The sequence below is a fragment of the Melanerpes formicivorus genome, unplaced genomic scaffold (genome assembly GCF_026170545.1).
Source record: "Melanerpes formicivorus ecotype bairdi unplaced genomic scaffold, bMelFor1.0.p_v2 SCAF_11, whole genome shotgun sequence".
Classification (NCBI taxonomy): Eukaryota; Metazoa; Chordata; class Aves; order Piciformes; family Picidae; genus Melanerpes; species Melanerpes formicivorus.
This window is the reverse complement of record NW_027142363.1, coordinates 21,635,560-21,661,322: the sequence shown is the minus strand read 5'-3', so window position 1 is coordinate 21,661,322 and position 25,763 is coordinate 21,635,560.

Here is a 25,763-nt window from a genome sequence, read left to right as displayed (position 1 = left end):
GTGCCTCTGCTCTAGCCTCTCATTGTTTTTAATGTTCAACTGTCACATCACAAAGGACTTCTATATAAGAGAGGGATTAGACAGAAAGGGCAAGTAGGACACAGGTAATTGACCAGATGTGAGAAGCTTGCCTGCTGAATTTAAAGAACTAAGCATAAGCCATCACTGCTCTTCAGTGGATGTCTGGAAGAGGAAAGCAATAGATGATAGTTTGAAGGGAAACCTCAGATTTCCAATTAAAGACACAGGGCTACTTTTTACTGCTAGTCATTAGGGAGATTCTAAGACAACAGACTGCAGCCCTGTTGCTTCTTTCTTTGAGAAGCAAAAAATACAGATATTCAAAAGCAAGTGAGTTAAACCAGGAAAATACCTAATTAGTTATATAGTTATTTGGGTGGTGGTAGTAGTGGTAGTGACAGTAGTAACAGTAGTGATATGACAAATTAAAGAATAATTTGGCCCATTAGGGAATGCATAAATAGCTTTGAAACTCTTAGTTACCTGACATTTTTCTCTTCACTTTGTTTTTTTCACTGACTGGTCATTTTGGTTGTGGTATTTGGCTGGGTCAATCCCTGCTCAATACCTGCCTTTTACATACAGCTCTGAATACAAGCTGAATTTGACAGAAGCTCTGTATGTAGAACATTGATATATCAAGCATGAAAGCTTCCCTTGAGGGCCAGTAAGCCTCACTCCTTGCTCCATCATGTCTTTACATTGTCTCCTAACTCAGGCAGAAAATAGGTCTTGAAGTCACTGACTGAGTTTTATCTGCTTTTTGTAGGTTCCAAAGTCTTTCAGATTTTGCAGGATAAGGTCTTTCTTGTCCTCTAGGACCATAGCTCACAGTTAAGGTTTTAATTATCTTGGAGACAGAGACATGCTTCAGTAATGAGAGACAGATCTGCAGAGATGCTATGCTTTTATTTCTGAAATGTCATTCTGTGGGTGGTTGACTGAGTGGGGAAGACTTGATTTAGAAGCAAATTTTTAAATGTCAGTCAAATATGCACTGGATTTGTATGAAATGCCATGCTTCAGCTACTGAGATCAAGACCAAGTTCTCATTCCTGTGCTGTGTGAGTAGAAAGGGAATGAACAAACAGGAGGGAGGTCTCCACTTCTCGAGACAAATACACTTACAGTCCTGTGCAGCTGAGCTTGGTCTGGCCTGGGAATATCTGTACTGTTGCCAAGATCTATGCCCACAGTCTATCTATAAAAGCAGGTCCCTGTATATAGAGATGTTTAAAGCTACATGTAAATACAAGACATTGGTAAGTCAAAAAAGGAAGTTGCAACTATTGTGACAATAAATGAAAAGTGTCCTGTCTCCACTAAGATTCTCTTACAGCAAGAGTAATCAGAGAAGCTGACTCCAGTTTCTTTTGCCCCAGTACCATATACCTGGACAGTCAGAGGAAACCACAGAAGGAAATTAGGGCAGGATTCACATCCTAAGCATAGACTCAAAATACGATTTGCAATGTTCTAGAGTATCCTCGCTGTATTTTAGCTGCTGCACCAGCAGCACATCTGCCTCCTTTCTTTCTAGTGTAATATCTGTCATCCTCATTCAGATGTCAGGGATGCCCTGTGGCATCTCAAATGAAACTAAATGCCAGTGTTTAGTCAACTCAGCTGAGCCCTTCAGATTTAAATTTGGCAGTCATGATGTGTTTCATAAGATCACATATTTCCCCAGAGAAGAGAAACAAGAAGCAACCAACATAAATACTTAACCCCCAAAAGGAAAGCTGGCACTAAAAATAGTGTATCCTGAAGCCTTCAGTGTTAACCCAGCTCTCTTATAATGAAACAAAACAGATATTTAAGGGTCCTACTCACTTCTTCAAGTTCCATGTTATACATTTAAAACACCTCCTGTGAGACATTTTGCATCCCTAAGATGAAAATCCACACCAACCCCAAATAAATTTGCTGCGATCAAATCAGAGCAGAATCATCTGACCATGGCTCTTTTTCAATATGAAGGCTTCAGTGCTGCTCAGAGCAGCAGATACCTTCATTCGGATTAATTTCACTGTCCAGTATTGCCTATTTTTCACCACAGACTACAAAGGTATCTAAGATGAGGGGTGGCTAAGGGAGTTGGGTTTGTTTAGGCTGGAGAAGAGGAGGCTCAGGGGAGACCTTAATGCTCTCTACAAATACCTGGAGGGTGGTTGTAGCCAGGTGGGGGATGATCTCTTCTGCCAGGCAACCACTGACAGGACAAGAGGACACAGTCTCAAGCCATACAGGGGGAAGTTTAGGCTTGATCTTAGAAAGAAGTTCATCACAGAAAGAGAGATTGGCCATTGGAATGGGCTGCCCAGGGTGGTGGTAGGATCAACATCCCTGGAGGTGTTTAAGAAGAGACTGGATGAGGCACTTAGTGCCATGGTCTAGTTGATTAGTTAGGGTTAGGTGATCAGACTCAAACATCTTGGAGGTCTCTTTCAACCTGATTGATTCTGTGATTCTGTGATTAAGATGATTATCTTCATCCTACACATCTTTGCCATAGGCAAGTGAAGCTAGATGAAATGAAGGCAATATTTGATGTGCAAGTTACACGACCACCAAGCCAACCATGAGGTTCTGTGTTGTGTTGTTGTGGCCTTCCAGTATCTGAAGGGGGCCTACGGGAATGCTGGCAAGGGAGTTTTTAGAGTGTTAGGAAATTATAGGACTAGGGGGAATGGAAAAAAAATAGAAATGGGTAGATTCAGATTGGATGTTAGGAAGAAGTTCTTCCCCATGAGACTGGTGAGACACTGGAACAGGTTGCCCAGGGAGGTGGGAGAAGCCTCATCCCTGGAGGTTTTTAAGGCCAGTCTGGATGTGACTCGGAGCAACCTGATCTAGTGTGAGATGTCCCTGTGCATGGCAAGGGGTTTGGAACTAGATGATCCTTGAGGTCCCTTCCCACCCTAACAATTCTATGATTCTATGATTCCTAAATCTGCCTTTGGCAGAGGACTTAATTGCAACATTTAGGCATTACTATCATCCAAAGAATAAATGCACTTAAGCTGAAAAACCTAGGGAAGAAAGGTCTTTCTCAGATAATTCTAACTACAGGCAAATGGAATCATCCCAGTTTCTGAACTGAACTGCTTCTGAGTCTGGCATTTATGGATAGAAGTCCAAATAACTTCTTAAGAGAAATGTGACAATGAATGCAGTTGTCCTCTTCTTGTTAAGTTGGAAAAAAAATAAAATATCAGACTGCACTTGAGTTCTACAGTTCTGAAACTGTGTGCCATTTTAAGCCAGTTTGGTCAAAGTGTAATAACACAGAATGCCTTTGATTTTTCAGTATCTACAAAACAGAGCAAAAGGTCAGTGAGTTTTAACATTGGTCACTACCAACAGTTTGGCTTTATGCCAATGCAACTATTCAATGATAGCATAACTTATGAATATTTGTATAGTGAAGCATAGTAGGGCCCTAGTTTAAGGTATGTGCTTTGCATAGGACCCAGTGAGCTTACGCTCTAGTTGAAGAATCGTAGAATGGTCTGGGTTGGAAGGGGCCCCCAAAGATCATCTAGTCCAACCCCCTCTGCAGTAAGCAGGGACATCCTCAACTAGATCAGGCTGCCCAGAGCCCTGTCAAGCCTCACCTTCAATACCTCCAGGGATGGGGTCTCAGATATCTCCCTGGGCAACCTGTTTCAGTGTTCCACTACCCTCATGGTAAAGAACTTCTTCCTGATATCCAATCTAAATCTGCCCTTCTCTAGTTTGAAGCCATTGCCCCTCATCCTGTCACTCCAGGCCTTTGTAAACAGTCTCTCTTCATCCTTATTGTAGGCCCCCTTCAGGTACTAGAAGGTCTTTATTAGGTCTCCCTGGAGCCTCTTCCAGGCTGAAAACAAGATGTCTGCTCCTTTACTAAGAATATTCATGTTACTTTGTTCACTACAATCTCACCTGAAATCACTCAAAAACAGTATTGTAAATAGAAAATTCATCAACCAAGGTAAAGCCACACTGCATTCAATAATAATTTTCAGAGACAGGGTTTAATGGTAATAAAATTGGAAACAAGGGAGAGGAGCCATAAAACCTGTCAAACAAATATAAAAAGGACATAAACCCCCCAAATAGCTTTCACATAAAATTTCACTACAATATAAAATACAGCTTTTGGGCAAAAGAGAAAGTCATATCTCCAGCAACTTCCATAAATAATTCACTGCTAGCTTGTAAACAATAGAGAAGCACAGTATGAATGCCAAAGAGGGTCTTTATATGTCATAAAGCCACTCAAAAGTGCACTTGCTGCAGCAAGTCTGACTGTGAGCTTTGATATGCTGGAAAAGAAACTGCTATGCTGAGGTCATCAGTTAGTAGAAAACAATTTCCCTCATACAGAGAAGCAGACTTACTGCTGAGCTTCTGACACAGACAGATTGGATTTTAAATAAATAAAAAACCAAGACTGCATAATGTGGACTTGCAGTGGGATAGAAATCTTCTGTACACCTAAATGACCAAAGCTCAAAGAAAATACATCATCTTCCTTTAATGGCTATCAAAAGTTGACATGATAATGTGGCAGGGTTCCCATGCTGGTGCAGTCACGCTGCAGCTGATCTGATTTGCATCCTCTTTCTTAACTAAACTGCTTCCATGGAGAACTTTAGCAGCTCTTATTTGTTAAGTATCAGACTAAATAATTCAAGTGACACAGAGTTCATTGCTCATCATGGGTGTGTTTTAAAGGGCAATTCCATCTGCCATTTGAAAAATCTCAACACAAGAGGAAAGCCAAGGCTGTTGTAGCAATGTCCCTTCCATTTCTAGACAGATACAGAAAGTGAATGAGGAAAACAAAAGCAAATAACCCTTTAAAAAGCTGTATAAATATTGAATGTGTGTACCAACACTTTTAAGACTTCAGCCCTCTGAATCACATGTGACACTACACCAATTACAGTAAAAATAGCAGAGAGAGGATGGGTTCTAGGTGGAGAGAGAAATGTAAGCTTTGACATTCCAGTGAAGATCACAGAAACATTCAGCATTCAATGACTCTCTGGATCACCAAGTCCAACCATTTAGCCTGCTCTACAAGGTTCACCCCTAAACCATACTCCCAAGCACGACATCCAAACCACCTTTAAACACATTCAGGCTTGGTGACTCAACCACATCCCTGGGCAGCACATTCCAATGGCTGACCACTCTTGCTGTGAAAAAATTCTTCCTAATGTCCAGTCTAAACCTATCCAGTTGTAACTTGAGGCCATTCCCTCTTGTTCTATCACTAATTACCTGTGAGAAGAGATCAGCACCAGCCTCTCCAGAACATCCTTTCAGGTTTTGCAGACAGTAATGAGGTAACAACACTGTGAGGATATATAGTGCTGGGCCTGTGATTCAAGGAGCACAACCTGTGTGACAGAAAAGGAAGAGGTGGAAGATTGTTTCTGATTGTTTCTGTGTTGCAGCTCTTGACCTCTTTCAGAAGTCCTCTGCAATGTTTTGAATTCCATCAGTAATTGCTCTGACCTACTCCACGTCTCAAAAATTTGTGATTTGTATTTTCATGATATCAAATGTCCTTCCACAGTGTGTTGGCTTTGGGTTTCGTCATGTGTGACTTTTAAATGTATTCAGAGGGCGAGTTCAGATTTACATTTGTCCACAGCTGAGACAACACTTTCTTTGGCAAAGAAATTGCCTTTTCAAAAGGAAGGAAGAAAGAAACATCCTCATTTCAATCGTGAAGGCAAAGGTGTGGGCATCACAGGAAGAGACACAGAAGCAATCATTTGCATAGTGCCATTGATGCCTTGAGTGATTGCAGAAAAAGCTCCAAAATTAAGGACCTTTTAAAAGGATGCATTTAATTAGTGGAGTTTAATAACAAGCATCCTTCTCATGGGCATCAAGAGTTTGATTAAGTCATTTATTGTAACCTAGAAAAAATATGAAGTTAAGTTAACAATGCTGTCACAGGGATGATTGTACCTCATAGGTACCAGAATAAGCTCTCAAGGGAGGTGGTGGATTTCCCCTAAGCTAGTTTCAAGGCCCAGCGTGACAGGGTGCTGGGCCAGCTCATTTAAACTATATTCTTACCCCGAAAGGTTGGACTAGATGATCCTTGAAGTCCCTTCCAACCTGGTGTTCTATGGATCTCTGAATATCCTGGTCCAGGACAGCACCATTTTATCAGAAGAATCACCATTTTTCATAGTTTCATAGTTTCATTCAGGGTTGGAAGGGACCACAAGGATCATCTAGTTCCAACCCCCCTGCCATGGGCAGGGACACCCCACACTAGATCAGGCTGGACAGAGCCTCATCCAGCCTGCTCTTAAAACACCCCCAGGGACGGGGCCTCGACCACCTCCCTGGACAACGCATTCCAGGGTTTCACCACTCTCATGGTGAAGAACCTCCTCCTCACATCTAGCCTGAATCTCCCCACCTCCAGCTTCATTCCATTCCCCCTAGTCCTATCACTACCTGATATCCTGAGAAGTCCTTCCCCAGCCTTCCTGTAGGCCCCTTTCAGATACTGGAAGGCGACAATTAGGTCACCTCGGAGCCTTCTCTTCTGCAGACTGAACAGCCCCAACTCCTTCAGTCTGTCCTCATAGGAGAGGTGCTCCAGCCCTCTGATCATCCTTGTGGCCCTTCTCTGGACACGTTCCAGCACCTCCACATCCCTCTTGTAATAGGGGCTCCAGAACTGGACACAGTACTCCAGGTGGGGTCTCACCAGGGCTACACCCAAATCGTTCTACGACTTCAGAAAAGATATCTCAACATTTTCTGTTGTGAGTTTGCATATCTCATTTCTGACAAGAGGGATAATGAAGACATAAATAAGAAGTAAAAAGAGCAACATTTTAAAAAAAAGGTCACTATTTCTTACCTGAGCCAAGCAAAATGTGCATTTCCACTGTCAAAATATATAGCTAGTACCAATCTGTCTGTAAGTACGCACCTCACCTTATCTTTATAGCTTGCAGTTCTCTCCCTAAGCTGAATATATAACCTTGATCACATCCATCCTCACAAACCATGATCACACCTTCCCTGACAAAATGTCATGCCCATTCGTAATGGAAAAGTTCTTTGTTGTAGCCAAGATATACACAGAGCAGGTCAGCAAACTGTCTGCTTAGTTCCCCTTGATCTAGATGGATCTCAATCTAGAAGGACCTGGGACTTTTTAGTCTGGAGAAGACTGAGAGGGGATTTAATAAATGTCTATAAATATCTGAGGGCTGGGGTTCAAGAGGGAGGGGACAGGCTCTGCTCAGTTGCACCCTGGGATAGGACAAGGGGTAGTGGATGTAAACTACAGCACAGGAGGTTCTGCCTCAACATGAAAAGGAACTTCTTCACTATGAGGGTCACAGAGCACTGGAACAGGCTGCCTAGAGAGGTTGTGGAGTCTTCTTCTCTGGGGACTTTCAAGACCCACCTGGATGTGTTCCTGTGTGACCTGCACTAGATTCCATGGTCCTGCCCTCGCAAGGGGGTTGGACTCAATGATCTTTGGAGGTCCCTTCCAATCCCTAAGGTCCTGTGATCCTGTGATGTTCTTTTCCCAGCTCATACTCTACCACAGTCTCCACTGCTGCAAGGCAAAAGGAAAGTGCATACCTACCAAGAGGAGAGTATTTACACAGCTGTGATGTCAGCAGCAGCTCACCCCACAAAAAAAATGAGCAGGCAAAAATATAACCTTTGAAAGACTAGGAAAGGCTGCTTTCAGACAGGTGCTGGAAAGTCTCATCCCCTCTCTATTCCTCTGTGACTGAGGCCAAGCAATGAATGTGAACTGCTGAGCACTGAAAACGAGGTCAGTTCCTTCTGGATTCTGTTGCTGCCATTTGGTAGGTGTTCAGTCTCACCTTTGCCCTTCCCTAAAGAGAATAAGAAATCTGTAAAGGTCAGACGTTTTGTGAACACAAGGAATGTTTTTTGTTCTGGAGTCTCTGCCATAGGCTGTGATATGTGATCTACAAGGGACTCATTGTGCATGAGTTCCAGAATATCTCCAAATTGCTGTATCTCACAATTCCCTCCCAGCAATCACATCCCTACATGGTTGCAAATGTGTTTTAAAAACTACTGTTTGTTGTGTTCATTGCTTGTTCTTTCTGTGCTATGTAACATTTGATAGCAAGAAGTCCATCCTGAGTGTCTTCAAATGTGAGAGTTTTGCTTTAGCTGCCCCTGCCAAAGGGACATCAATGCTCTACCTCTCCTTTACAGATATTTACCAGTCTACCTGTATCTACAGATACCAAATCCTACCTACAGGGCAGACCCCAAACCCATTCCTGTAAGGCTAATGCCTGCAGCACTCTTTGGGTCAGTGTGAATAAACTTTCAGCCAAACAGATTTTCAAAAACAATCCTGCTAGAAGAAAAAATAATTTATCATTCACATAGTTAATCTTAGCTGATGGTATTTGTGCATTGGGATTCTTCCTTCATCATGGAGTTTAACTAGGAGAAGCTAGGACTCCATTAAAGCTTGAAGAAAACTCTTAGACTGTCCCTGCCTGTAAGGTATGGCAGCATTCTCTGGGCCAGGGTGAATAAACTTTCAGCCAAACAGAGTTTCAAAATGAATCCTGCTAGAAGAAAAAATAATTTATCCTTCACATAGTTAATCCTAGCTGATGGTATTTGTGCATTGGGATGCTTCCGTCCTCTTGGAGTTTAAATAGGAGAAGCTAGGAGCTCATTAAAGTTCGAAGAAAACTCCTAGACTATACCTGGGCTTGGTGAAATGTGAAAAATAGGTCACAAGACACAGTTTTAACTGCATTCCCTCTAATTTATTCACTTCAGTCCAAATTTAAAGGAAGTCCTGTCTGCCTGCCTGCATTATCTGCTCATACGTACCGTATCTCATTGCCACATTCCCACACACAGAGCCTAAAAACAGCTGATTCGGCAAAAGCTAGCAGACCTCAGGAGCAGACCCAGTTCCACCCCTCTGCGCAAGCATGGAAGGCAGAACACAACTAGTAGCAAAGTGGAAATAAATGATTTCCAGTGTAAAGGGTCAGTGAAGGAAAGTGGTTGAATTTGCATTTCTCAGGGGAAGTGTCTTCATGAATTCCCTCTCTCACCTCTGCCGTCTACCTTCCACTCATTATTTCCTCTGTGCCTCAAAGCAAGGCAGTATTCAGACAGCTCAAAGAGCAAAGTTCCAGATTTTGGAATTCCTCACAAAGATCAGCCAGCCAGTTATAATCAGGGTAAGTTTCACACCTAGCATCTGTGTCTAACATCTGTACCTAACACCAAAAAGAAAAAAAAAATACCGGAATGGCCAATTTAACTCTATTAAATCTGTCCACTTACAAATCAATAACTTCTGCTGCATTGCTATTTTACTAGTATTTGCTTTTGCTAATTTAATGTCATAAAGCAAGGGGGAAAAAAAAAAAAAACTCTAATTGTCTGATGAGATTTAGGCAAAATATCTCAGTAGCGGGGAGTCATTAAGGCTCTGTTCAAAGCACTGCCTTGGCTTCATTGCAATGCTTTGAATATCAGTGTTCAAAGGAGATAAACATGGGCTACAAAGTAATTTAGGTGAAGGAAAAGCCTATTTTATTAGATGACAATTTGTCTTCATCCAGAAGTTGGGAAGGAGATGCAGTTCTTTTGAATGTTTCCATGAGTGAAATTAAGACACAAATGAGGTCATGTATCAAGATGATACTATTAAAGAGAGAATGGACCAAACAAAACAGAGAAAGAAAGAAAAGGGAGAGAGAGAGAGAATGAGAAAAGGGAGAGAGAGAGAGAATGGAGAAAGAGAGCAGGAGAGGTAATTACCACCCCATGGTCCTTCTGTGGGGGGCAAGTAGGGGGAGAGACACTCCTGGGCCTCCAGCCTGGAATAGCTCAGAGCTTTTTATTCTGTTCCTGGATCACTCATCATAGCTCCACCTGGCTCACAGTAACAATGGATACATGGACTTCCAGGGGGTCTTCCTGTGTGTCTTCAGGGGTCAGCACCAAGCAGCCTCCTTCCCTCTTTGCCATCCACTGTCCACCACACCCCTGGGCAGTTGCTGTCTCAGTGGGAAGAGATGACACACCAGGTCACTCCTTCAGGGTGATCTTACCTTTGTTGAGACACTTCTCAGTTCTTAATGTAATCATCACGATCACCAGGTGATTTACATGTTCAAGAGAGCATTCCCTCAGAATATCAAAATAAAATAAAAAGAATAAAAGTGGGTTTATGTGAATTTATTAACTTCAGGAGTATATTTGACACGTCTAAGTGCTAGGCTCTACACATTGGCCACAACAACCCCATGCAACACTACAGGCTGGGAACAGAGTGGCTGGAGGGCAGCCAGACAGAAAGGGACCTGGGGGTACTGGTTGATAGTAGGCTGAACATGAGCCACCAGTGTGGACAGGTGGCCAAGAAGGTCAATGGCACCCTGGCCTGCCTCAGGAAGAGTGTGGCCAGCAGGAGCAGGGAAGTCATTCTGCCCCTGTATCAGCACTGGTTAGGCCACACCTGGAGCACTGTGCTCAGTTCTGGGCCCCTCAGTTTAAGAATCGTGTTGAGATGCTGGAAGTGTCCAGAGAAGGGCAACGAAGCTAGTGCAGGGTCTGGAGCACAAGCCCTATGAGGAGATGCTGAGGGAGCTGGGGTTGTTTAGCCTGAAGAAGAGGAGGCTCGGGGGAGACCTTATCAGGGTCTACAATTACCTGAAGGGAGATTGCAGCCAGGTGGGAGTTGGTCTCTTCTTCCAGACAACCTGTAACAGAACAAAAAAACACAGTCTCAAGCTGTGCAAGGGGTGGTTTAGGCTTGATCTTAGAAAGAAGCTCTTCACAGAGAGATTGGCCAATGGAATGGACTGCCCAGGGAGGTGGTGGGGTCGGTGTCCCTGGAGGTGTTTAAGAAGAGACTGGATGAGGCACTTAGTGCCATGGTCTAGTTGATTGGATAGGGTTAGGTGATCGGTTGGACTCGATGATCTCTGAGGTCTCTTTCAACCTGATCGATTCTGTGATTCTGTAGTTTCATTCATGCTTTGTAAATACAACATGATTTGTAATAAACTCCAGGAAGAACTGGAGCTCTTTCATTTAAAGGTCTGTAGGTGCATGAATTAACGGGTATAAATGGACTGTTAACATTCATCCAGCAGCTCTATGAAGAGAAGAAGGCTCTATTCTTCACCAAAGTAAGTGTGGTATGCTTTCTTGAAAAGTAATGGCTTCCCGCAAAACTAAAGAGTTTTAACATAGGGAATGATGAGGTGAACAAACAGATGTTACCTAGTGTGGTTAACTGCAGTAGCAGAGTCCTGAACTCTGAGAGACAGGAGGCCATTTCCCACCATAACTCTCTTTCCCTCAGGATTGTCAACCACCACCAAGATAATAACAGGCATTAAGAGTAAATTTACAGGGGTGCCTACAGGGTGAATGACAGTATCAGAGGAGCTGTGTATTACTGATGGCTTCATATAAACCACAAATAATTATCACCTTTAACTCAGAAATAACCAATATGTTATAATTTTGCTTGACAAATCTCTTTTTAGCACAACCATATATTCTCATTCAGAGCCAAAGATGCCAGTATAAACAGGCACATATATATCCTCATCCTAAAATGAATGTTTTGTTTGACCTAGTTACAGGCAATATAAATCAAAGGATTTTACTGATAGATGTTGAAGAAACACTGCATGCCTTACCTCATATAAATTCAAATGTGCAGTATGAAATGCCACCTTGTGAAAATTTCTGTTTGCATTGGGGAATAATGTAGTTTAGAGGGAAGATACAATGGTTTAATATCTGGAAAAGGCCTATAGAAGCAAGCTTCATAATAAGGATTTATTTTTGCATTTATTCATCAGAACAATACTAAGCACATTTGTTCTTTCTCCTGTCAGGTATGCTCAGTGCAGAAAAGGACAAGGCATCATAGTTGATTTTTTTCACATTTGTTTTAATAACACAGTTTAAAGATGCAGCTTGCCAGCTTCTGGCCTAGTGATACTCGGGCCTGGGCATGGCAGGGAGAAACAAGTAAGCCAACTTACTTTTTGGCCATAAGAATGATCAGAGCACTGGAAACCCTGCCATGTGAAGAAAGGCTGAGAGAGATAGGTTTGTTCAGACTTGAGAAGAGAAGGCTTAGGAGAGAGCTTATTACCATGGACCAGGACATAAAGGGTGGCTACCAGGAGGATGGAGACTCCCTTTTCACAAGGGATCCCATGGAAAAGACAAGGGATAATGGGTACAAGTGACTGCTGGGGAGATTCCTGTTGCACTCCAGATGAAAATGTTTCTCCAACAGTCAGACACTGGAATCATCTCCCAAGGGATTCCCCTGCACTGGACAGTTCTAAGACTCAGCTTGACAGGGTGCTGGGCCAGCTCATTTGGAGAAGACTGAGAGGGGATCTAATAAATGCCTATAAATATGTGAGGGCTGGGTGTCAGGAAGGAAGGGACAGCCTCCATTCACTTGTGCCCTGGGATAGGACAAGGGGCAATGGATATAAACTACAGTACAGAAAGTTCCAGCTCACCATGAGGAAGAATTTCTTTACTGTAAGGGTCACAGAGCACTGGAACAGGTTACCCAGAGAGGTTGTGGAGTCTCCTTCTATGGAGGCTTTCAAGCCCTGTCTGGATACATTTCTGCGTGACCTGCACTACATTCTATGGTCCTGCTCTGGCAGGGAGGTTGGACTTGATTTCCAGAGGTCCCTTCCAACCCCAAGCATCCTGTGATGCTGTGATCTTTTTACAACACTGGCCATGTGTAATCACTCTCAAAGCTTGCCCTATATATATACCATAATAGCTTCAAGGACATGCTCCTTCATTGCCTTGAGAATTTCCACCATATCATATCTGAAGTTTTCTCTGTGCCCTGACACCAGTCAATTTCTTTGTGGAGGAATTTCTGCCCTCCCTAACTAGAAAGGAAAGAGAATCACTGATTGGGGAATGAGAAGGAGAAGGAGGTACAGAGCCATCCATATCCTGGGTTTAGTAAGATTGTCATCTGAGAAGTCTCCATCATTCCATGGTTTCTACTAACCCTGCTTCCTACATCACTGAAAATCCTCCTCAGTAAAACCAACAGAAATAAATGTTTCAAGATAATGACTTGCCATGGGCAAAACACTTCCAACTTGGGGAATTGCACTTAATGTAATTTATTGCCAATTAACATCAATTTTTAATTGCTCATTCAAGTACTAAGAAAAACAGGAAGACAAACAATTAAACCGACACTCAGAGAAACACCTTTATCACCCTTCCCTGTGCTCAGTTTCAGCCCAATATCTCTCCTCCTGCCTTCTCTTGTTCTCATAGCACTTCATGCTGGGCCCCCTGCTCCCTTTGGAGGGACAGTGGCCAGCCCAGGATGGTACTGTCCCTGTGCAGCCCACAGCCATGAAGTTTTTTCTCAATGAGACCAGAATGATCCTGCATCTGGATAGCTTCACACAAAGTATTATATCATTACACCCTCAAAGAGCTTTCTAAAGACATTGAACCTTTATGCGTTGCTCCATAACTTCACCAAGGGAGTATAGAAACATAGCATCATAGAATTGTTAGGACTGGAAAGGACTTCAAGGATCACCTAGTTCCAACACCCCTGCCATGGGCAGGGACCCCTCACACTACATCAGGTTGCTCAGAGACACATCCAGCCTGGCCTTAAAACCTCCAAGGATGAGGCTTCCACCACCTCCCTGGGCAACCTGTTCAAGTGCCTCACCACCTTCATGGTGAAGAACTTCTTCCTAACATTCAATCTCAATCTACCTATGTCTAGGTTGTTTTTTCCATTCCCCCTAGTCCTATCACTCCCTGATACCTTAAGAAGTCCCTCCCTGGCTTTCTTGTAGGCCCCCTTAAGATACTGGAAGGCCACAATAAAGCCTCCTCAGAGCCTCTTCTCCAGAATAACAGCCCCAGCTCCCTCAGTTTGTCCTCATAGGAGAGGTGTTCCAGCCCTCTGATCATCCTCATGGCCCTTCTCTGGACACGCTCCAGCACACAACCATGAAGAACTTCATGTGTTTACTTTAAAAGTAGGGCAATTTCATAACATATATTCTGTATTTTTACTGCTGAGAGATAATTCAGTAGCCAAAGCAGGGAAAATATGATTTGGATATGGAATGACTAATTTCATTGACCACACAGCTCTTCCCTCATAGATTTTGGGGAAAGGGAACCTGCCTCAAGAGTTTTTCACCACCACTGTTAATCTGCAGCATTAATTGCGCTGGAACTTTGTGTGCAGTCATATCATAGACAGTGATTACTTAATGAAATAGTGTGCATTGCATTCTGCTCCTTTCAGTCAAGTTCTTCTGACCTGTTTTAGGTCTCTGAGGTTCTTGGGATAAAGGTATTGTGTAGTGATACCTCTGATGCTCAAAGGCAGTAAAGACAGAAGACAAGAGAGCAGGAAAAAAAGACACACTGGAATCATGGAGGGCCTGAATACTCTGCTCCAAGAGCACCAGGACAAAGGCAAAAATGATAGGATACTGCTGGGATCAGAAAGAAGCTCACAATGGATCTGCTACAGAAAAAGGGAAAAGACAGTAAAGGAAGGTGGAGGGGGAGGAATCTAAGTTAGACTGGTTGTAAAAATGGCATATTCAATGAAAGGGGGTAGAAAGAAGGAAAAGGAAAGAAAAAATTTTATGTTGCTCCTGTTAAATGAAACATCTTCAGGAAGTGTCAAGAATATAATACTATCCCAGAAAATTATTAGTAATTGTAGAAAATAAAAGGTGATCATTCAAACAGTTTGCTTGTTTATTTAGGAAACTGCAGGAGGAAACATTTTTAGCAGCATGATCTGTCTCCTCTATGATTTAAAACACTGATACTCATGAAATAAGGTGTTGGGTACTGATAGGACTAGGGGGAATTGAGCAAAGCTAGAAGTATGTAGATTGAGACTGGATGTTAGGTAGAAGTTCTTCACCATGAGGGTGGTGAGACACTGGAACAGGTTGCCCAGGGAGGCGATAGGAGCCCCATTCCTGGAGGTTTTTAAAACCAGGCTGGACAGAACTCTGGGCAACCTCATCTAGTGTGAGGTGTCCCTGCTCATGGCAGGGGGATTGGGACTACATGATCCTTGAGGTCCTCTCCAACCCTAACAATTCTATGATTCTGTGATTATTCCCACTAGTGGGGAGTTTTCCAGTATGTCCATCTTCAGATAGCCTCTGAAAAGCCCCAATTTAGTCCTGTCAGATTTCTCCTCTCTTAAGGTGATAGTGCTTTCCATTTCACTTAATTAATAACCAATGTTTAATTTGGCTAAAAACTTGAGAATTCAATTATGCCACTTAGATAATCATTTATTTTTATCAGTTTTGTTGTCTTTAATGAGGTAATATCCCATAATTACATCACTGGATACAGAAAGTTGCTGTATAATTAAAAAGACCATGGTCATAAATTACTTAGAATAATGAACCCAAGCAAGGCCCAGATAATTAAAAGTGCTCATGACTAAAATCTGTGACATATTTCCTAACCACATTTAGAGTGCAAGGGTGATCTTACCAAGCACACACTGAAAGAGGCTTTCTGTGTGACTTTGAACAACGCATATAATCTTGCTGAGTCAAACTACCTTATCCGTAAAACAGATCTCTGTTAAAACAGAAATCTCTTAAAACCTTTGTTTTAACAAGGTCTTCAAGTAAGCACTTCATGGCAAGGACAGGCACTCTCTCTGCATGCATAGTGTCTAGTAAGGAAAGATTTTCTTGGTGTTATCAGAAGATAAATAGTAAGAATTAATTAGGAAACAAAACATAGCTATAGCAGTTAAGAAGGAAGGTATACCATCCTCAACATCCCCTTGTTGTGGGGGAAGGTACACCTTCCTCAGTATCCCCTTGTTGTGGGGGAAGGTACTCCTTCCTCAGTATCCCCTTGTTGTGGGTTTAAGCCTGGATGCCTTAACCCTAGAGTGGAAAAGTCCTCCAAGGGGCTAGATAGGCACAGAAAATTGTACTCCTTTCTTATTTTATCCCATTATAAGTGGGTTGCAGAAACAATGCATCCCTTTTCTGCCTCTCTCTCTTCCTTCCTAGCATGATAGGACAAGGAGCAATGGATGTAAGCTGCAGCACAGGAGGTTCTACCTCAACACAAGGGGGAACTTCTTTACTGTAAGGGTCACAGAGCACTGGAACAGGCTCCCCAGAAAGGTTGTGGAGTCTCCTTCTCTGGAGACTCTCAAGGCCCATCTGGATTCATTCCTGTGCAACCTGAGCTAGATTGTATGGTCCTGCTCTGGCAGGAGGGTTGAACTTGATGATTTCTTTGGTTTTCTTCCAACCCCTGACGTCCTGTGATCTGAGGAGATTTTTTTTTTTTCCCACTCCTTTGGGGAAGGGTAAAATTTTTTTCTGTCCACTCTAAAACTAAAACTATGTCATCCATCAAGGACAGCTGCAACTAACAAGATGGTTAAGGACATCTGCTATGAGGACAGGCTGAGGGAGTTGGGGGTGTTCATCCTAGAAGAAGAGGAGGCTCTGGGGAGACCTAATAGCAGCCTTCCAGTACCGGAAGGGGGTCTACAAGAAGGATATGGAGAGACAAATGCCTGCAGTGACAGGATGAGGGGCAATGACTTTAAGCTGGAGAAGAGCAAATTTAGACTGGATGTTAAAAACAAGTTCTTTACTATGAAGGTAGTAGAACACTGGAACAAGTTGCCCAGGGAAGTGGTTGAGGCCCCATCCCTGGAGATATTCAAGGAGAGGTTTGATGAGGCCCTGGGCAGCCTGATCTAGTTATGGATGTCCTTGATGACTCCAGGGAGGTCAGACTTGATGCTCTTTGGAGGAACCTTCCAGCCTGGACCACTCTATGATATAAAATAGCCAGACAAGGACTGTGTGGTATCCCTGCCAGTGTCTCACCCTAGCTACATGCAACTGATGGAATTCATGAGATGTATTTCACAGCTCACACTCTCAGCAGGTTTTGAATTCATCTCTACATCTGACCACAGCTTCCCCCTATAAAGGAAGTTCTGTAATTTGCTTACACATGGTGTAAAATGTACTTTGTTTTGTTTATTTTCTGCCTCTACCTGCTACTTTTACCTCCTGCCCTTTTTGTATACTGTGCCATGAAAACAGCGGAATAAATGTTCTCCATGCATTTTTTCCATGACATTTACTACTTTATATAAATACATATATATAATATTTGTATATCACAGAAATATTCAGGTTGGAAAAGACCCTCAGGATCGCCAAATCCAACCATTAACTGTACTCTACAAAGTTCACCCATAAACCACATCCCCAAGCACCACAGCCAAACAACCTTCAAACACTTCCAGGGTTGGTGATTCAACCACCTCCCTGGGCAGCACATTCCAATGGCTGATCACTCTTGCTGTGAATTTTTTTCCCTAATATCCAGTATAAACCATCCCAGTCATAGCTTAAGGCCATTTCCTCTTGTTCTATCACTAATTAACTTTTTTAATATATAATATATATATATATATATATATATATATATAATATTGTTATTTCTAGATATAAATATATAGAAACAAATATGTATATTTTTATTTAAAGTAATATACTTATGTATTTTATGTATATTATACATGCATACATATTTTATATATACAGAGAGAGAGAGAAAGATAGACACATACATAGATGAATTATTTATATATATATTAGCATCTTGAGTCATCTCTTCTCCACCTTGTTTTAAGTTTTTCCTGGGAAAAAGCCATTCCACTTCTGTGATTACTGTCCCTGGATCTTTCATTTTTTCTTTTTATTTAATCACTTTCCCTTTTTCAATATAAACTTTTAGAACTTTTTACAGTGTTCAAGATGTGGCACACCAGACATTTATAAAGTGGTATTAATGATATTTTATATTTTGTCTCATTACCTAACCATTTTTTCGTCACACTTTTTTTGCTCTTCTGACCACTGTTGCACATTTAACTGATGTTTTAATAGCACCAACTACAATAATGTCAAGGTCCCTCTCCTGAGAGGCAGTACCTAATTTAGGACCCATCATTCTGTATGTACATTTAGGGATGTGTTTCTCCATGTGCATCCCTTTGCATATATTGACCTTGAATTCCTTTTTACTGTCCAGTCATTCAGTATTATATAAAATCCTCCAGCAGTGCTTTGCAGTCAATTTGAGAGCTGACTACCTTGAATAATATCACTGCAACAGCAAATTTTGTCACCCTGTATCTACCTTTTTTTTTGCCCCTAGGTCATTTATGAATCTATATTGAATCTACATTCTGAACAGCAACTTCCTATGTAATGCCTCTTTGTATCTGCATTTTGCTTCCTTTCACATAATCACATTTTTCCCATCTTTGCATTTCCCATCATATTTGCTTTCATTAAGCCACAAAAGACATTTATCTCCTGAGGGAGTCTTTAGGGTGTCAGGTAATGATAGGAATACAGGGAATGGAAAAAAAAAAATAGAAATGGGTAGATTCAGATTGGATGTTAGGAAGAAGTTCTTCACCATGAGGGTGGTGAGACACTAGAACAGGTTGCCCAGGGAGGTGGGAGAAGCCTCATCCCTGGAGGTTTTTGAGGCCAGGCTGGATGTGGCTCTGAGCAACCGGATCTAGTGTGAGATGTCCCTGCCCACAGCAGGGGGGTTGGAACTAGATGATCCTTGAGGTCCCTTCCAACCCTAACAATTCTGTGATTCTATGATCTCAAGACAGTTTAGTCTACTTAAACCTTTTTGATGAGGCATCATGTCAAAAGCTGTTTGGAAATCCAAGTAGACCAACTTGGTAATGATATTCCTATTTTACTGGCTCCTTCAAAGATCTGTGTGTTATTTGTGAGGTGTGACTTCCCTGTATGAAAACCCTGTGAGTTCTTTGCCATGTGTCATATCCCTGTATCTACACAAGAAAGATTGCATTCATGAATTCTGTTCACTTAAGTCTGTTGTTTATTATGTTTTTATAAACATAGAAAAATAGGAGGGAAAACAAAACCTAGTCTCCCCTATGAAAAGAGACTGAGAGACCTGGGGCTGTTTAGACTTGAGAAGACTGAAAAGGGATCTGATCAATGCCTGTAAAAGGGGTGGGTGCCAAGTGGAGGGGGCCAATCTCTTTTTAGTGGTGTGAGACAAGGAGCAATGGACTCAAGCTTGAAATTCTCCTCTACATGAGCAGAAACTTCTTTACAGTGAGGGTGACAGAGCACTGAAACAGGATGCCCAGGCTAGTTGTGGAGTCTCCTTCTCTGGAGACTTTCAATACCCACCTGGGTGCAGTCCTATGTGGTCTACCCTGGGTGATCCTGCTTGTGGCAGGTGGGTTGGACTCAATGGCCTTTGAACATCTCTGCCAGCCTCTAACATTCTGTGATTCTGTGGTACTCCTTTACATCTACATCTGTTCCTCAGTTTAAGAAGGACTTTGAGACAGTTGAACGTGTCCAGAGAAGGACAACAAGGCTGATGAGAGGTCTCAAGCACAAGCCCTAAGAGGAGAGGCTGAGGGAGCTGGAGGTGTTTAGCCTGGAGAAAAGGAGGCTCAGGGGAGACCTTATTGCTCTCTACAACTACCTGAAAGGAGGTTGTAGACAGGTGGGGGTTGGTCTCTTCTCCCAGGCAACCAGCAAGAGAACAAGAGGACACAGTCTCAAGCTGCACCAGGGGAGTTTTAGGCTGGAGGTGAGGAGAAAGTTCTTCACAGAATGAGTAATTGGCCACTGGAATGTGCTGCCCAGGGAGGTGGTGGAGGCGTTCAAAAAAGGATTGGATGTGGCACTTGAAGTCATGGTTTATTTGTCAGGAGGTGTTAGGTATTAGGTAACAGGTTGGACTTGATGATCTCTGAGGTCTTTTCCAACCTGATTGATTCTATGATCTCCTTTATTGCCTGCTACTTCATAGTCTTCTAATATTAGAAATTATTTAGGCACCTTCACTATTTTGTCTACTACTGTGATTGATTCACAATTTCATTTTAAAGTTATGTTGAAATACTTGAAAGAATATCCCAGATGGTTCTTTCATTTATTGTTATTCATCTGTTTGTCTACAACCTTTTTAGTTTTATATATTTAGCTTGACACTTCATTTGGAAATGATTTCTCATGCTATTTCTTTGTAATGACTTCCACATGTCCTCTTCAAGAGAATATCAAGGCAAATAAATGATTTTTGGCTTTGCCATAGACTGTCTCTGAGAATTTCCTTCACACTCTGGGAATCTCTATCCTGCAAGCTCTCTGGTAAACTTTTTCATTTTGATCAACCTAGCAAAAAACCCAACATTAAATGGTTTATCTGTTTGATTTTACCCTTGGCAGCTTATTCTAAATCTTATTCCTTATTCCAGTTGTGCTTTTAATTTGTCCTAATTCCTGCTCTTCCCTAGGCACCAACACTTGATTTTGTCTGGCCTTTGCAAAGACTTCTTGACAGACAGAATAGACTTGATACCTCTGCCTCCCTTTTAGCAGTTACCATACCAACTGCAATTATTTTACTCTTTTGCCTGTAGCTTTTAATCTCCTTTTAATAGGCTTCCTGCATTTTCAGCAACAATTATTATTTAAAATATAATTCTCAGTCCTCACAGCTGGTGCTCAAAACTGAGAAATTACTGTGAGTACCGTATTTTGACATGCTGAATCTGGAAGAGTCCTGACCTTCCTAGAGGGGATGGAGGGGAGTATCCCATCCATACAGTTACACCTGCTTTAAACTGGCTAGGTGACAAAACAAGACACCTGGAAGGAGATGGCAGGTATGAACCTGGTGGATGAGAAGCTCAACATGAGCCAACAGTGTGCACTTGCAGCCCAGAAAGCCAATCACATCCTGGGCTGCATCATGAGAAGCATAGCCATCAGGTCGAGGGAGGCGGTCACCAACCCTGGAAGTGTTTAATAAGAGACTGGATGAAGTATTTAGTGTCATGGTTTAGTTGATTAGATGGTGTTGGGTGATAGGTTGGACTCAATGATCTTGAAGGTCTTTTCCAACCTGGTTAATTCTGTATTCTCTATAATATTTGACTTGTTTTTCTTCTTTTAATATCCTTGCCAAGGTGATTTGCATTTGACGTGCAAAGTATAAGGCCAAGTTTCTGATGGCTACTCAGATACAGAGACAATGGGCAGAGGGAAAGTGATTAGGTGAGGTCACAGCTCACTTCGCTCTGTCTTATTTTGCTACATGAGGAGAAACTTCTTTCCTGTAAGGGTGACAGAATCCTGGAATAGGCTGCCCAGAGAAGTTGTAGAGTCTCCTTCTCTGGAGACTTTCAAAACTTGCCTGCATGTGTTTTAGTGTGGCCTGCCCTAAGTGATCTAGGTTTGGCAGGGAGTTGGACTAGATGATCTCTAGAGGTCCCATCCAACCCCTAATGTAAATGATTCTATGATACTATTCCTTATGATTCTAAATGCATCAAATGTATTTTTATCAGTGGCCTCATATTCCAGAAGGTCTTCAATCTGTTTCCTCAGCAATGATTTTAGGAAATTAAACACTCATTGAACTAGAATTACAAGAAATATTTAAAGCCTGTGGCCAAAGACTAGCAAAAACATAACACTCCATGGACATCGTAGAAGAGATCCTGGGCATCTAGAAAGTCACAAAAAAGTGGAACTTCAGCAATAATGGAGTGAGAAAAAGGTTGTGAATAACTATTACCAACAAACAGTTCCTTTGGAAGGCAGAGTAACCTTAAGAACAGAAATAAAACATGCTGATGTTCCCAGACCACGGAAAGTAAGAATCAGTTTGCCAACACTGCAACAAATTGTGTAGCAGCTGATATTTTTACATACTGTTTAAAAATAACTACCCCTGTTTCTTTGTCTCATCAGTAATTTTATTGCTTTAATTGTAATCAGCTTGATTTCCTCAGTGACCTATGCAACAAAATATTAGGAAGGTGGTTTTGCAGACTATTGAAGAGATAATTTAAAAAGAATTGTCCACTGGAATAGCTGTGATATATAATATTCACAGACTCAGCAGTGACTATAAGGCCTTAAGAGATGATCTGTGGTCATCTGCATCACATTATGCTGCCCTAGGACTTGTCTGAATGGAGGACTCTCCCTTGCATCTAATGTGGATGGGATATCCCCAGATCGTTGCCCTTTTTTTGTGGGAAATTTGGGAATGGGCTGTAAGATGTATGGAGTATTCCAGAAAGCCAGGAACTTTTCTGACTTGCCTCAGTGCTCAAGGAAAGGCTTTATGAAGTAATTAGTAACAGGATGGCTGAGGCTGTAGTTCCTCTCAGGCAGGTTGCACACAATTTTGGCAGGTCCCTGAGGATGGAGCCAGGCTCTTCTCAAGGGTGCCCAATGACAGGACAAGGGGCAATGGGTGGGAGCTGAGGCATAGGGAGCTCCATGGAAACATGAGAAAACATTTTTTCCACGTGAGGGTGATAGAACACTGGAACAGGCTGCCCGTGGGGGGGTTGGAGTCTCGCTTTCTGGAGATATTCAAAACCTATCTGGATGTGTCCCTGTGTGATCTGGTATAGGTCCTCCTGCTCTGGCAGAGAGTCAGACTAGATGATCTTTCAAGGTCCTTTCCAGCTCTTAACATTCTCTAATTCTGTGATTCTGTGATTTTATGGAACTCTTAGAAATGGTGCAGGTGAACACTCACACATTCACTGTTTCCTAAGGTGTAATTCCCTTGCTCTAACACTTCCACATCTTTCTTGGACTATGACTGAAGACTGTGACATGGACTGAGTCAGCTTGGAATATATGAGAATATCAATCTCATATCTGTCAAGTGGATCTGCATGAAAAAATCTAGAGATAAAAGATAAATGAACAAACCACTGCATGAACCTTCAGTTTCAGCCAGCATTTTGGGGCTCAGTGGCACTCCAGGTCTGAAGTCATGACAGGCAGTGGGCTTGTTTCATGTATTACAGAGACTTTGAGGAGGGGAAGATTATTTTGTCCCTTAACAAAAACAAAATTAAAACACATCTCTGCAGATTGTTGCCCTTATAAAGGATGTATGTGCTTTGAAGTGTCATCCTTTTGCATAGTCTTGGTAATCAGTAATGAAGAGAGAGTGCAGAAGATTACAAAACAACATAATCAAGTGATAATAATGAATATTTCAACAGGCAGACATTTCAAAGTTTTAATTAAAATTAGTAGTGCTATTGATATTGTAATGTCTTTGGGTAACATACAGGCAAGTAATCACAGACCTCCCAAATGGACTGCATTACACATTCAATTAATTATGGAAGATACTGCTGCTCAAACCACCCTGGGATCGCTGAGATTTAAAGCAAGTGCTGAAGCATTTCACTACAGAAAACACTCCACCAGCACAGCCAGCAGATTGACTATTATACTTAACCCAGATGCTGCTTAAATCTGTTCTGCTAGCAACAGTCTTTACTCATCTTCTTTAATAACACAAATGCTTCTCCTTTTGCCTGAAGAAAAAGCTGATATTTTTAAACACAGACTGAGTGGGGTTGGGGGGCTTAAAAAAATCCTCCCGCCTGCAGAGATGTTCTTTTGACGAAATGCCCTCCACACTGCAGGAGGATGAAAGTTTAATCAAAGTACCATGCTTGTTCCGACTTTTGTTTCTCTTTGACACTGCCTCCACTCAGTGCTCCCACTCTCAGATCCTTTCAGGATTCTCAGGTTTTTTTCTGAAGTTAATTTTCTCACTAGGGAGCAGGTCTGAAGGCTGCTTAACAGAAGAAGAGGGATTGCAGTAGTACCTCCAATTCTGTGGTGAGATAAAGTTCCCTCCCCACCCCCTGACATTAACTTTGCCAGACCAGCTCAGTTGGAAGCAAATGAAAGCTGTATTTACAGGCAAAACTACAATCTACACTGGAATGCAATGAATATGTACAAAATATACAGGATTTACAATATTTACAATTAATAAACAGCACAAGAACTCCCGGTCAAAGACCAGGGGAAGCCACCAGCTTCTCCTTTTCTGCCCCCTCCCTCACCCCCCACCCCCCCCCATCCCCTGTACAAAAGAAGGGAGAAAGGAGCAGAGAAAGGAGCAGAAAAAGTTGTTGTTAGACTTAACCAAGACAATGGAGCCAAGATCAAGCAGAAGCAAGCGAGTATCTCTCCAGAGCAAAGAAGCAAGAAGAGCCAGTCTTACGGTAGATACCTCTCCAATGTAATTGTTTAGAATTATCTTTGTTTTCCTTTTTACACACCATAGTGATTTATTTACATTTTACTACTTTTCTGTTCAAGAGCTGTGAAAAAATTTAAAGGCATAGCCTAAAGCTACCACATAATGCCTTCACTTATACCATGTAGTGTTAGTTTATGTCAAGGGTTGGAAGGGAAAGGCCTCCTCCCCCCAGAAAAGTGAAAGGAAAAAAAAACTCACAGCTGAATTAGCAAAGCAGTGGGTGCTGTATATTTACAAAGCAATATAGGATATGCAGGGGAATATACAGAATTTACAGTATTTACAATATATACAGAAATACACAACAAAGTAGCACGGAAATAAGAGAGTTCCCCCCTCTGCTGAGGGGGTTCCCCACCTCTGCTCCCCCCTCTCTCCCCCTTTCCCCAGAGAGGGTTAGAAAGAGAGAAAAGAGAAAAAAAGAGCAGTGATTAATTAGAAGCAGTCAGGTAGTTACATGTTAGAAAGTTCTTATCTCTTCCCAAGGCCGAGTCTGGCCAAAAGCCCAGAAACAGTGAGCTGCATGCCACCGAAGGAGGGGGAAGACAGACTGACCAGAAAAGTGCAGGAATGACCAGGATATTCTGCTGCACTCCCAGTTCAAAAGGTGCTTCCCCCCAATCTACCAATGAAATTAGTTTAGATCCGTCTTTCATTTACAAACATCCGACTACAATATTCCTTTTCTTAAGGGGACAGCCTCAAACAGTCACAGTTTAGAAACTACCCTGAGTATACTTTAACCTACTGCTGCCTGTGGGCCTGAAACACGTGTTAAAAGATTTTCCATGCCCCTCAGTTAAATCAAACCACTGTTTTGAGAACTGTATCTCATACTGAGCTAGTCTGAATTAAAACTCTCTGTTAGTTCAATATACCTAAGTCCCAAAAGTTACTGTTAGGAAAACCAAGAGTGTAAGAGCATTCTTGTTTATGAGAATCACAGAATTGTCAGGGTTGGAAGGGACCCCAAGGATCATCTAGTTCCATCCCCCCTGCCATGGGCAGGGACACCTCACACTAGATTGGGTTGCTCAGAGCCACATCCATCCTGGCCTTAAAAACATCCAAGGATGGGACTTACACCACTTCCCTTGGCAACCTGTTCCAGTGTCTCACCACTCTTACAGATGCCTCATGCACAGAATCAAATCTATTTAAAATGAAGGGGAGGAGAGGGAATATTGTAGTTTTTATATGACCTTTCCAAACTATTTTCCAGCAAGGCAAATGATCTACTCTCTGGTTTATGAGTGATTTTCTCCCCTAAGCACTTTTAAGATTCTCCGATGGATCAAAAGCTGCTAGGTAGTTCCTGGTCCCATGATTGTTGACAGTTCTGTTACAGATGGTAAAAGGAGGATTAGACCTAAGGCCTTTCACACTCTTCCAGGCTCAAAATGTTGCTACACATTTAGGCTGTTTAACAGACTGCTAGTGCTGGAGGGCTGTTGTTTCCTCAGCACCATGAGGAAAGGAAT